Source organism: Bactrocera tryoni, chromosome 3 (assembly GCF_016617805.1).
Source record: "Bactrocera tryoni isolate S06 chromosome 3, CSIRO_BtryS06_freeze2, whole genome shotgun sequence".
Taxonomy (NCBI): Eukaryota; Metazoa; Arthropoda; class Insecta; order Diptera; family Tephritidae; genus Bactrocera; species Bactrocera tryoni.
In genome coordinates this window covers 87,535,758-87,549,823 of record NC_052501.1, presented here as the reverse complement: position 1 = coordinate 87,549,823, position 14,066 = coordinate 87,535,758, and the positions used below count along the sequence as shown (strand labels likewise).

Below are 14,066 nucleotides of genomic sequence, written 5' to 3'. Positions count from 1 at the left end.
AAGATTTAGAATATCATTTTTCAAACCCAGAGTTAGCGTTATTAATCTTTTCTTGATTTTTGGTTTCTATATATGTACATACATATGTATATGTATATTGCATTACTTTGCTATATATATTATATAGTTTTAAAATTTATTGTTTTGTGATTAGGTTTATTTTTACATCATCCAAGCTAGAAGCTAGAATATGTTTTCATTTGCACAATAATTCTACTTAAACTCTCTACTTCTTTCAGTTCTTCTGAAGGCACACAGAATTAAAATTATTACCTCACATGCAACTCTATAGTATTGTGAAAGGTAATCTTAATATAATATTTATAAGTACCTTAAAGAAAATGTAGACCTATTAGAAATAACTTGCTTAAACAAGTCATGTTCGCGGTCGAGTATGGAAATTGCAATATACTTGGAACTAAAACAGCAAACATCCATATACATACATATCTTCTTGGTAAGTATAATATGTTGATTTGTACATGTATTGCGAATGAATCAACTTGATGTAGAAATACAGTCCCATAGACTATATGAGCTAAGAACTAATATTAAGCTTCCTGAAGGTTTCAGGAACAATACTGAAATATGAATAATTTTACCGCTTATATGGCTTGATTTAATTTGTAATGATATTATATGTAAGTATGTACAAAAAGTTAAGGCAATGAGTGTTTCTACTTAAATATTTGAATATATACTATATATGTATAAATAATATACTACTTTATTGTTATACAGTTTTGTAAATAAACTCTGTACTTGCTTCATATATGAATATGTGGATGTATTTTTGTCTTTGTCTCTTAGGGCAAAGTTGTTCAAAATGATCCGTACAACATTTCCCGCATATGCGATATTTCCGTTTTTTTGATTCCCTATAAATCAACTCTGATAAAATGTACAAAATTTCATAAAATTTGTCAAGAAAAATCTACACAATTTATAGTTCCCACTTTTTTAAATTATTTTTACTTTTCGGTGATTTGAGAGAGTTTTTTAAGAAGAATACGTAAAATGATTACAGCACACAAATTGTCTTATACTGGTATTATTCATTCACTTCTGGCAGACATTGACTAGTATATATTAATTCAGTAGATATACATACATATGTATAGTTTTCAATTGAATCTTCTGACAGTAAGAATATATTTTAAACACTCGTTTTGCTAACCCCCATATATGGATACTTCCCTTAGCCGGGCAAAAACACTGAGCCGGTGGGTGTCCGGTTATGAGGAATTTTACTGTATATATGTCCTCAATGATGCACATATCGATACGAATGCTTAGAAGTCTATAAAAATATTTGAAAAAAAACTATAAATACTGTGGATGTGTGTTTGTACATATGAAAGCAAGATCATAAACGTGTTTTACACAACACAATTTTTGGCCTAATATACAATACAATATATGTACATATGTATATGTATGTACGTACAGAGCTTTTTTATTTTCTCTTTTGACTGGTCAGTGCATTATTCCAATGAAACCGGAGTTACTGTCCTATTTTACAACAGTATATACATTTTACACTCTCGCAACATGTTGCACAAAGTATCAACATACCTACCAACTACCTCTGCCTTATGCTGTTACCAATCTTAACGAGATAGATGAAGAGCTATGTACATATGTACATACATATGTATATGCATGTTCAGAATGAAGATACGAACTGATCAAGCTACTAATATTCGTCTGTCAACGTCAACAAAGCGTTATTATTTAAAATCAGAAAAGGTCCAACAACTCACTAACCATCCCCGATTCCTATGAAGGGCTCTGTATAAAAAAGAGACTAAAAATCAAATTAAGAAATTGTGTGGTATGCTTAATTCTAAACATTTAACTTCTTAACATTTAATTTCTTATCATAATTGTATACATACTTATGTATGTACATACCATATTTACATGTGTGTATGTATACAAATGCTTTTAGAAATAATTTTACATATCATATACTATTTGCATATATGTATGTACATACATACATACATATGTATGTATGTATGTAACTGTTTGTTGTTACATTTACTCGCAATGCGTTTAAGATATCTGATTCTTCAAAACGTTTTCAGTCTCTTATACTGTTAAGTAACCTACTCCTATGGAAATTAAATAAGAGGCCTTTCAGATACCGTCTTTCCATATTGAAAATACAGTTTTACCTTAATTTAAATATTTCGCATCTACCTGCATTCGCATTATTACTCTAGTCAGAGAATATTAATGAAATTTCCAGATACATACATACATATGTATGTATATAAAATACATATATACATATGCATAGATATGTATGTATGCATAAGCATGATGTCTGCACACTTAGGCAATATATTACATGTCGAATCCATTCAGGGAAGAATCCCACACACCAACAACAAAGAAAACAGCCAAAATACATTCCAAAGGCTGCTAAATAACTCGTTAAGTCTTAAATACCTTATAAACTGGAACGGAATGGAAGAAACATCGTGGTATTGAAACAAAAATTTGATAAACAAACTAATCTGAAAGTTATGGTAAAATATTTACCACCTGCGATAAGAAAACCTACCAATCATGTGAAGAGAGAAAAAAATGAGCGAGTCGAGTGAACCAAACAGACAAGTGATGCCACAATTTAAAATTTATTTTTAAAAAACAAGAGTTATTAAAAATATAAAAACAACTTATAAATTATTGGGAATTACCAATTTTGTTGTTGTTGTTGTTAAATTATCTTTAATATGCTTTTACTGACATATACTACACATACATATAATGTTTCTGTTTATTTAACCAAGAACTATATAAGGTAACATTTTAAATTTAGGTTCTCGGAAAAACACTATTAACTAAAAATAAAATGTTATTTGATGATTCACAGATGGTTTTTCGTATTTTTTTATGTAATTATGTAAACATCTGGCAATATTAATACTGGCAATGCCTGTCGACATGCATATACATATGCATGTATGTACATACATATGTGTGTGTGTGCATCCAAATTTTATGTATTTTTGAGAAAACATGTTCACCTCTTTTATAAATAAATAATAATACAAAATACAATATTAATTAAAGTAAAAACTATATTGCTTTATAAAGTGATATACATACATATAACATTTCAACATCTACATATGTATGTGTTTTACAGGAATTGAATGTTTGTTATTGTCAAGTGTATGTGATTTGGAAGTACATATACATACATATGTACATCCCCCTTATTTTAACTAAACAAGTTTTTTTTTTTTAATTATATTTCATTCTCTGTACTTCTCTTTGCAACTCATAAACAACCATTCATTTGATTGCTCCATTCTCAATAGTATCTCTTGTTCACTCGCTGCCGCTCATAACTACAACTTGCCACCTTCGTAGTCGCTCTTGCAAGTAAATGCCTACGTACTTTCTGCTATTGAAGTTGATGGGACTTAATTTTTCTGTTTCGATTTCAGTTCGTTTTTAGACTGCGTTGTGACTAGTTTTCCTTGAACCGTAAGAACGTTTCCTTCCGTTCTTGTTTGACAAATATGTAAAAAATTAATAAGAAGTTTCCTTTCAATTGGATTTGAGTCGTTCCGGAGAAAGAAATAAGTCGAGACGGGAAAAATAAAAATAATTAAATCTGTTAAAAAGTCATTTACTGAAGGCGAAATCTGCATTACATCTCTATGCATACACCCAACGCACATATGTATGTACATATGCATGCGAAGTTATATTAAAGTCCACATATGAACAAACATTTGTGTATGTATCAGAATACATATCAGATATTGCAAATGATTTAGCAAATAACTTCAAGTAACCTGAAAAAAGGAGGCCGGAGTATCGCAACGACAAAACCAATACAACAGCTAAAAAGCCAAGAACCGGTTTTTAACGTTACATATAAATATGTGTATATACACGTAAAAATTCTCCGATGGCCAGATTCCGACAGTAAGTCTAAGCAAAAACAAAACCAATAACTATTGGAGCAGTACAAAACCTGCAAAAGCAATAGCAAAATGAAATCAGTAAAAGACTGAACCAGGGCGAGAAGAGGTAAAATATAATAGGAATAGTATTTTTATAATCACAAGTGTCGCTTCGTTTCTAAGCACATCTTTTCTAGCTTTATAGGCGGGTTTTTCATTACGTTATATTACAGCTTCCTTCCTATTAATTACCAAACGTTTATCACGCTTTTTTTTTCTAATGTTGAAAAATATTTCATTAGGTATTGAGAGATATGATTTTATAAAATGATAACAGGCCACTAATATTTAATATAGTATCTAATTGAGCCAAGTTATCGAAATAGAACATACCTTCTTAATATTTAAATTTTAAGACAACTTTTAATATTTCCAATGCATTTTTAATTATCTATGTTTTTGTATTCTTTTACAGAACTTCAAATTCTCTTCTAATAATGAAAGATCTGACATCAAACTAAGCAGTAAAAGAATACCACATCAAAAAGTAATAAAAATAAATTGTGAATAATTACAGAATACGTTCATATGTATACCATACATATGTACATATGTATATAAATGTTATGAACTATTTGAAGTGTAAGTGCCAGTGCATACACCGCGTCGCTCGCATTAGAAAAATCACGCCAGACATAAAGTTTAGTAAAAACCATGTAGAGAACCTCGTTGATTTTCAAGTGAACCGAAAAGCCTAAATATGATTTCATCCTGCTTTAGAAGAAGGTAAACTAAATTCCCGAAGCAATTTATTTAGTGGGGAAATACCTTAAGCCATTATTAATGTCAAGCAAAATAGTGAAAATTATAATAATACATACACATACAAGTTTCTAAAATTTATGAACACAAGTACATATGTATATACGCATGTATAGTTATACTCGTTAAATTCGACAAAATGTGATAAAAAAAAGTGAAGTGAAAAATGTACATCGGAAGCTAGAATTGCTAAACCGAAACAACGAAATAAAAGTCAAAGCAAGCTAAAAACCGACACCAATACAATATATCCTAAATTTGTTTGCTCTTCAATATTCTACGCTAACCGTTGGTGAGCTCATAGCATATAAAATGAAGTGCTTGTTTGTTGTGAGCTAAATATATTTCTCGCTGACAATTGTGCCTCTCTCGTATCACACACGTTAATTATTTATCTCTGTTCATTATTTCCTTTTCTATTTAAAATTTTGTATGTTTACGGACTCCTTGTGTCAATTTGTCCCTTATGATGGGTGGCTTCGTCCGCTCTCATAAGATGGTGAACTTATAATGATGTATGTACACAGGCAAGTGAGAGGATTTTGATAGCGAAGCTCAAAAAAGCAAATATACGAAAGTATCTGCATATAATATACACACATCCCACAAGGAACCGAACAGAATCAACGATTTTCGCCTCCAACGATCGGCTTTCCACTGAGACCGTGTTCGTTGCAATTTTACATGCAGTGATTCTTTTCCGCATTAGACATTAAAATTGCTCAAGGATACAATAACATAAAAGTGGTAAGGAAACCAACAAGCTACATAGCATTGTAATTATATGTATACTTATGTATATGTATCATTGGTGTATAAACGTCTATTTGGGATAATGTAGGTGTGTCTGAAAAGGTCAGTATCCTACATCCTACTTATTTTTCACTATCCCAATCGTAGCATTAATTTATTGGCAGTATTGCAGCGGCGTTGTAGCAAATTTAATCATATAAAATGTCAAAAATGTGACAAAATGTTTAATGTTTAAGAACGTATTTATAATTATTAAGAAATGTCCAAATTGTGTTTTGATAAGTGAATACGATATAAAATATATATATCTAACATGGCTATGTTGTGTAAGATAGGGAACATTCGAAACTGCATTTTCTATTTTTTCAGCTAAATTGCTCGACCGATTTATGCAATAAGCGGTACCGTTTGCTAGTTTTCATCTGATGAAATTATCAGGATAAAAGTTTTTAATGTGTACTAGTGTTAATTGCTACTTGGTGTAAATAATCGTATTCCAAAAATTTTATAATTTAGATTGTGGGGTAGTATACGGCACAGTTCAAAGGAGTTTTACTTTTGACTAATATATGTATTTCGAGCACACGGGAAGAAATTATGCATTTGTCTCGTGTGGCACCAAAAAATTAACCAGCGCACTTATTACTCTTAACTGAACTGGCAGTTTTAACTAACGCACATTCTACTCTCATTATAGAATTGAATTATAATGCTATTACATACTAACGTATTATTAATTTTAGAATTATGTATCATTTTGTTTGAAAACGGTATGTTTCTTTATTATTCCTCGATTGATTCTCTAATGTTATAGATTAGAGGCAGGTACAATTTATATAATCATTTTCTAGTCCATAACCAACTTTTGTGTTTTCAAAAGTGTGCTCAGTAATGTACAAAAGGTCCGAATAAAATTACTCATTCCATATTAAGGAAATAAATTCGCAAAACAGTTTTTTTATTACCTTGAAACCCTAACCCCTCCCTTAATACAATGGGTCACTGTAAGGTGGAGATTTTGAGGTTTTCCTTAAATGGTGTCAGGATAAATATGTATCTCTTAAACTACTAAAGTTACATTGTAAATAATTCACATGCATTTAAGTCTTACAAATAGGGAGAATATTTAACGAATGAGTGTTGAATATGAGATTCATCATTTTGTTCCCAATGCGCAATTTTTAAGGCGAAGTTTAAAAAATCTGATTAATTGGTTATATGTGAGATCTAATTCTTAAATTTCATTCAGATATCTCAAAAACTGACGAACACATTTTTATGATCCTTAAAGAACTTCGCCTTAAAAATCGTTGGCTTCAAACCGCGTTTAGACCTATAGTTTCTTAAGCAAAGTTGTTCAGAATGAGCCCTAGAATATTCCCCGTTTATTTTGGCTCCACGTAAATCGACCCGCTCTAATGCATCTGATTTTATGCTGCTAAAATAGATGAACGTGTTTTCGTAAAGTTAGTAATGTATTTTTTATTCATAAACATAAATATGTGCTTATTTAGGACTTTCCTTATAAAAATTCATATATGTAATACTAACTGACCATTAATTAATTAAGTGATTAAGTCACGTAATAAAAAGAATTCAGTTGTTTGTGGTATTGTGGAAAAGCTTTGGAAGAAAATATCAGTTAAACATTTACTACTTTCAAGGTGATTTCGTGTCAAGCAACAATTTCTTACTTCGAGGTCTGTTTTACTAGTTGTGATACCAATATACTGTTAAGATAGCACAGTTTATTCTAATAGAATAAACCGAATTATATATATATCGCACTTACCTACGCACATGTACCTGAATTTGTTAACGAATTAATAAATGAGTACTGATACGCGTTTTTGGCTCTGCGAAATCAATTTAAAATATTCAATTACTGTTAGAATATGTTTTAATGTACTGTAGATACATACACACATACACATGCGTATTTACGATTAGTTACGTGCGCTAAAATCTTTTAATACTTCTTTATTGGGATACTGTTTTTACCTATAATTCATATTGAAGACGATACACTGCTATGAAGCACGAATTTTCATCTAAAGAGCTTTTATCTTTTCATATATATTGGTTAGTGACCAAAAAACGATCGATTCCATACAAACACCAATTTAACAAGTAAGAAAGGTCTGAATTCGAGTGTAACCGAAAATTTTATACTCTAGAAAGATTATCACCATATCTTTTCTATCTACGGTATTTTCATACATATTTGAATTTAAAATAGGAAGTCTTGCATCCATTATTTACAATCACAGACAAGAAGATACATAACGTATAAAGTCCACCGGAAGCTGCAAAATATTTATATTACGAATTTGAAGGCTAAGGCCCCCATATATACATATGTACATTTGAGCTTATAGAGGGCGGGGTCCCAAGCTTTTAAAAAATGTTTAGCCCACAAGTTCCCCTCTCTACTGCGATCTTCTATACCAAATTACATTTTTTTTCTTAATTTAATGCTTAATTATGTCACTAAATAGGCTTTCGTTTAAGGACGGTTTGGGGAAGTGGCAGTGATTTGATTACACCCTTCTACAATACCAGCCCTCCTCGGGTGCCAAAGAACATATGTATGTATGTACCCAGTTTCAACAAGATATCTCAGTTTTTACTCAAGTTATCGCTTGCACGGACAGAGGGATGGGCAGATAGCAGGGGCGAACGCAAAATAATTGAATTTTTAAATAATTGAATTTAATTCTACATAGTCATTTGAAAAATTGTAATCTGTTGTTTTCAAAGCAATCTTTCTGCCGACGATGTATGAATATGTAAAATAAATGAATACATTAGTCACTAACAGCGTTGCCGTTTTGATACAATTGTATCTTTTTTGATACTTTTTTTTCTAAATTGTGTGTTTTGATAATTTTTTGTTCACATAGGCCGTTTGTGTTTGATACTTTTCTGCTGATAGAATTTAATTTTTTGAAACTATGAAAATGTTAAACTAAAAATAAACCTATTATATCTGGATAGTATTAAAAAGTTGTAGGAATGTAGGCCAATTAAAAAACCCAGAAAAATATAAACTGGACAGAGATATTTTTTTAATTTGCTTCAAAGTAATTAGTTTGCCTTATAACTCTGTGGCTGCTGAACTGGATTTTTTTAGATTTCAAGGGAATTGTGATTAGAAAATGGACTTCTTTTGAAAATTAGTTCTGAACTGAAAAGTCACCAATAAGGTTTCTATTATATTTGTTAGAGTTTATTGTTAATCATAATACAGGAAAAATAAAAACTCATTTATTATGACTTTCAGTTTTTGTTCCATGAGCAAACTGTAGTGAAATAAATTTAAATTAAATAAAATTATGCTATTTGCAAAAAAATACTTGAATGTCTTTACTAAAATGTCTATATTTTTAATAAAAACAACCAGAAAAAACTGGTCTGAATTAGATACACAACTTTACTTATTATTTGTTTTTCAAATGAAAATTTTTAAAACAACGGTTGTGCTTTTGATACTTTTTGATACTTTTTTTGCTTGGCAACGACTTGCAAAATACCTGCTATAAGAAATTGTATTGGCTCCATGAAAGAGACCGTAAATCTTTTTCGCATGTCAACTAAAGCAGACACACTGCTCAAAAATCTTATTCTTGAATCCTTTCCAAACTCAAAGCAAGTGAGGTTACTTAAATTCTGCGAAACACGTTGGGTGGAGCATTTAGAATCTCTTTCTTTATTTAACGATTTATTCCCATTGATCCGTACAGCGTTGGAAGAGCTTGATACTGAAAATTTAAGAAGTGATTTATCAAAGCAACATGCTTTGTTGACTGCAATCCAATCACCTCAATTTGTGATTGCTATGGCGATACTAAAGCCAATTTTTGCATTATCAAAACACATAAGCCTATGTTTGCAGCAAATAGACTGTGATTTGAGCAGCTGCGTTGCTTATGCAAATAATTTGGATGCTGAGATTAGTGAAATGCGTAAGGATTCTGAACAATCGTTTAAACGTTTAATTTTTGAATAAGTTAAAACAATAGCCGCAGAATTAGATTTAGAAATCAAAATTCCGCGTTTGGCGAAACGGCAAACTAATCGCGACAATTATGAAGGCGAACCGGAAGAATATTACCGCAGATCAATTTATATACCGTTTTTAGATCATTTTTTGGACCAAATCAATGAACGATTTTAAAAACATATAAATACATAAATCTTGACGCTATTGAGATGCTGTTCGTGTTTTAGAAAAGCAATGGTCCGCTGATGTAGAAGATCCCGATGATTTCGTTGCTGAATTTAGAATGTGGAAAAGGTTAAAAATCTTTTCTTCAGATTATATTTTCTAACTAAACTAGAATATATTTTCAGGAACTGGTTAAATCAAACAAAGAGATCCAAAACTTTTTTAGACGCGTTGAATTGTTGCGATGCAAAAATTTTCAAAACAGTGCATCGTTTTTTAAAGATTGGAGCAACAATCCCTATATCTGTCGCTTCAAGTGAACGCTCGTTTTCCTCACTTCGCAGGCTTAAAACATATTTAAGAAATAAAACTGGAGAAGCACGCCTGAACGGAATGGCTCTCTTGAATATCCATAGAGATATAGACGTGACGGAGGAAGAGATTTTAAATGTTATGGCCCAAAATAAAAGAAGATTAGACTTCAATTTGTGAATAAAATAATGAAACATTGTCTTTTTACCTAAAACCCCCCCCAAATTTTTTTCCTGCGTTCGCCACTGGCAGATAGTCAACCGGATTTCAACTCCTTTCGTTAGCCTGATACATACATATATAATATAACTACATATCTATTTCGATTAGTTTTGGTTTAGGTGATACTTACAACCGTTAGGTGAACAAAACTCTTATACTCTGCGCAAACTGTTGCGGGAGCATAAAAAACTACATTTTAAGAAGAATAAATTCTAAAGTGAAGTGTTCAGATACACGGATTTGGAAGTTGATGAATATTATGTAAACGAATATAATCTTTAAGAAATGTCTTGGGTCCCATATACCCTAAGTATATAGTATATATAGCTAAAAAAAGGAATATTCAGGTAGAAAAATAAATTTTATAACATTTATTTACAAATATGATATGCAGTTTCTGTTCTCTATTTTTATTACGCCCTCACGCAGAAACGAAACAAGCAGATCTTCATTCACGCATACTCTAATCTGTTCACCCAGATAACGGACAGTGTGACTGGTTCCTCTTTTCAACGAGCACAGTTATACAATGTTAGCAATGTTATACAATATTAAAACAAATTTTGAGTTCCAGAAGTGTACTTTTCAGCATTTTATTACTCTGTCGGTCACAGCTACATGGATGATGTATTTTTTTATTAAGAAAAACAAATTAAGTTCCAACGTTACTTTGCTCTTTATCTTTATCTCTATATACTTCCATTTTCAATTAATTGAACTAAACAAATACACTAGCATTGTCAACAAGCTGTTTTTAGAAATCTCTTTTCAAAAGTTGTTCTTTCGTGGACTTTTCTATTGTCAATACCAAATACATCTGGTTTAAATGACCGCAACTTAGGTGCATGTGTTTTTACAAAATCTTGCTTACGAAAAAATGCTGTCATAAGCTTCTACGGTCTTAGCTCACGTTTCAAGTTGTCATAAACATTTTTTTTTTCAATTTTGGATTACGAATTCTGAACTACTTTTTTCACAATTCCTATAAAATATATTTTGTTTTTTAAAATAAATATCCTATGTATTTCTCAATACCATAAGGCATACATATGTATGTATGCAAAGTTTCATGATGGTCAAACATATTTACATTCGCCACATTTACATATAACACAGGGTGGCACAAAAAAACCGTAATAACTTTTTTTTAATCAATGCATTATATTTTTTTCATTGCATAGCAAATTTTATTTTATTTTACATATATAACTAATTATTTTGAAAGATTATGGACCGTAAATGACGTACATGCTCAGTCACGCGTATGCGGCAACTAATTAGAAAATTATTCATTGCGGCTCGAAGGGTTTAAGTCGGAATTGCCTCAGTTATCGATTTAATGGACTGCTTCAATCCAGTCAGATTTCTAGGATTCAGTCAGATTTCTTGCTTGTCATAACCACATAAAAAAGTATGGGGCAGTCAGGTCAGGTGACCTTGGGGGCCAGCGGAAAGTGGAGTTTCTTGATATTAATTTATTTTCAAATTTTCGTTGGACCTCCGCAATAACCGATCTTGCTATGTGTGCAATTGCTATAACCAAACTCTATTTAACGGTGCTCACTGACAGTTACTGTTACATCGTTTTCTTCTAAGAAGTATGGCCCGACAATAACGTTTAGATCAAAATTGACCTCATCAGAGATAAATAGGCAATTTATAAAGTTAGTGCCTTCTTCGACCATTTCAATAATTTTTTGGTAAAATTCCAGGCGTTTTAAACGGCTTGATTTTTATGTTTGTACGGAAAAAGGTTTAAGTCATCCTGAACTATCCGTTATAATTATGCTAACTCCGGAAATAATGCACTGCAAAGCGTGGTACCGCTGCACTATCTAAACCCTCTTTTTGGTATCTCAAGCATTTATTTTTAAAAATTTAAAAAATAACCTACCAAATAAAAAAGTGAGCCCACTGCTCACTCAGAAGGAAGTTATTATGGTTTGTTTTTGTAGCACGTGCACAACCCCGCTATTAGTATGGATGTGAATTCCGAAATTCATGACAAAGGAATATTAGCAACACACCAGATATATGTATATATGTAATACAATCGTCTATATAACTTTATATTTTTTAAGCCTGTGGTTACAGAATACGAATAAATACCACGACCTTGTTGTTCTCATTATCTTTCGTCCGCTATTACATTCATAATGAGAATGAGGTTGAAATCGAGATGATCACTTTGCGTACGCTTCCATACATTTTTTTAAATAATAATAATTATTAATCTTATTAGATATAGTATTTATGAGTTTCTTCATTTCATATTTAGTCAATATCCAATTAAAACGAAATCTAAGACAGAGTTTTGATTAATTATATATACATACATATATTGACTATCGCTATCATAAATACATACATATGTATGTATATCCTTTTATGGACTATATCCATCCTAAGCTCAAGGGTTTAAACTTTTGCGCATTTGAAACTGCTCTACTTCTATTTCTTCTATTTGTATTTATGACTGAAATTTGAAAAATTACTTTTGCTTTATGCATATTAATTTAATTTGAGTTCTTGAAAGCGCTTCAATTTATAAATTTTTCGATATCTACATATGCTTTTGTGTACGTATGTATATGCTCATCAATACAAATGGGTGTAGAAACGTAAAAAATCAACGCTATGATCTGCATAACTAAGATATTTATGATTTTGAATTATAGTTCATTTACAAATTAACTAATCATAAATTATATCAAAACACTGACGACCTAATATACTATTTCCGCCGACTGATTGCAATTTAGGAAATAAACACCAAGCTTCACTAGTGTACTACATATGTTATTCATACCAATTTACATGCTAGAGGGGTAGTTAAGACAAAAAACCAAACATGCTATGTTATGAAATGTTGAAATGTTAGATAGTAAAGCTTCATCAAGCATGTATCATATTTTAATAGGCGCCCTGTTTCAAAAAATTTAGAAAAAAAAGACCTGCTGGTGATTTTCTTTTTTAAAGTGTAGTTAAAACAAAACTAAAAATCCTTTTTTTTGTCTAATACTTACATTTATAAGAAAATCGTATTGGCTTTCCACATGTACATATCTATGAATGCACCACATGTACAAATATATATGTATATGTATGTACATGAATACTCGCAAGTGGTTGTACAAATGAAATAAATTATCAAGCAAATTTGATTATCACTAAATTGTTTAGCCTTATATTTGTGAACACACATACATACATACATACATATGTATTTATATACAGATGTATACCTATTTATACATAGTGTTATCGTCATTTGCGCCAATTTTAAATGAACACAGACTCGTAAAAAATACTCAATTGGTGTTGATTATACACATAAATAATTGTGGTACAGCAATGCAAATAACGTGGGTGCTTGAAATTTTTTAGACAATAGCTTATCAGACCACAGTGAATGAGGTGTGCGGACCTCAATACCTCACCATACAAAAAGGCGAACATATTTAATATATTTATTAATTTTGTATAACCCAGAATTTTATCTTCAGGAAGAGAAATCATTTTCAATTGTCACATGAAGTACTAGACGTAAAAACCACCTTTCCACACTCAAAGAATACATGTTGTAAAAATCAAAATACTAATCGGATTTTTACTAATAAACCATTTTCTTTTGAGTATGTGCTATATATTGCAAATGTATATGTATCATATCAACGAATACTGGCAAGGCAAACATTTAAAAACAAATTGCTCATTTCGAAACTAGTACTGCTTTTACTTTAAGGTCGAATCTATGCCCCTCCATTAACGAGTGGATGCACTTACAAAGTTAAAGACCTTTGTATACGCGCAAACCTCATTTTCAATCTACCATACGGCACGTTTCGATGCTGTGCCAA

The 14,066-nt window shown here is 31.0% G+C and overlaps 1 protein-coding gene across 11 annotated transcripts in view; it reads left to right on the top strand.

The window, feature by feature from the left end:
• Nucleotides 1–3,483: 3,483 nt before the first annotated feature.
• LOC120771707 (protein shank) overlaps nucleotides 3,484–14,066 on the top strand; it is a 29,506-nt gene continuing 18,923 nt past the window's right edge. For 3 of the 11 annotated variants that reach the window (XM_040099852.1, XM_040099850.1, XM_040099851.1), the window contains exons 1-2: nucleotides 3,484–4,056; nucleotides 4,405–5,498. The gene's annotated coding sequence lies outside the window, so the exon portion shown is untranslated. Of the gene's footprint in view, nucleotides 4,057–4,404; nucleotides 5,499–5,525; nucleotides 5,607–14,066 lie in introns of those variants that run through there. The other 8 variants (XM_040099847.1, XM_040099846.1, XM_040099845.1 and 5 more) reach the window with 8 other exon arrangements.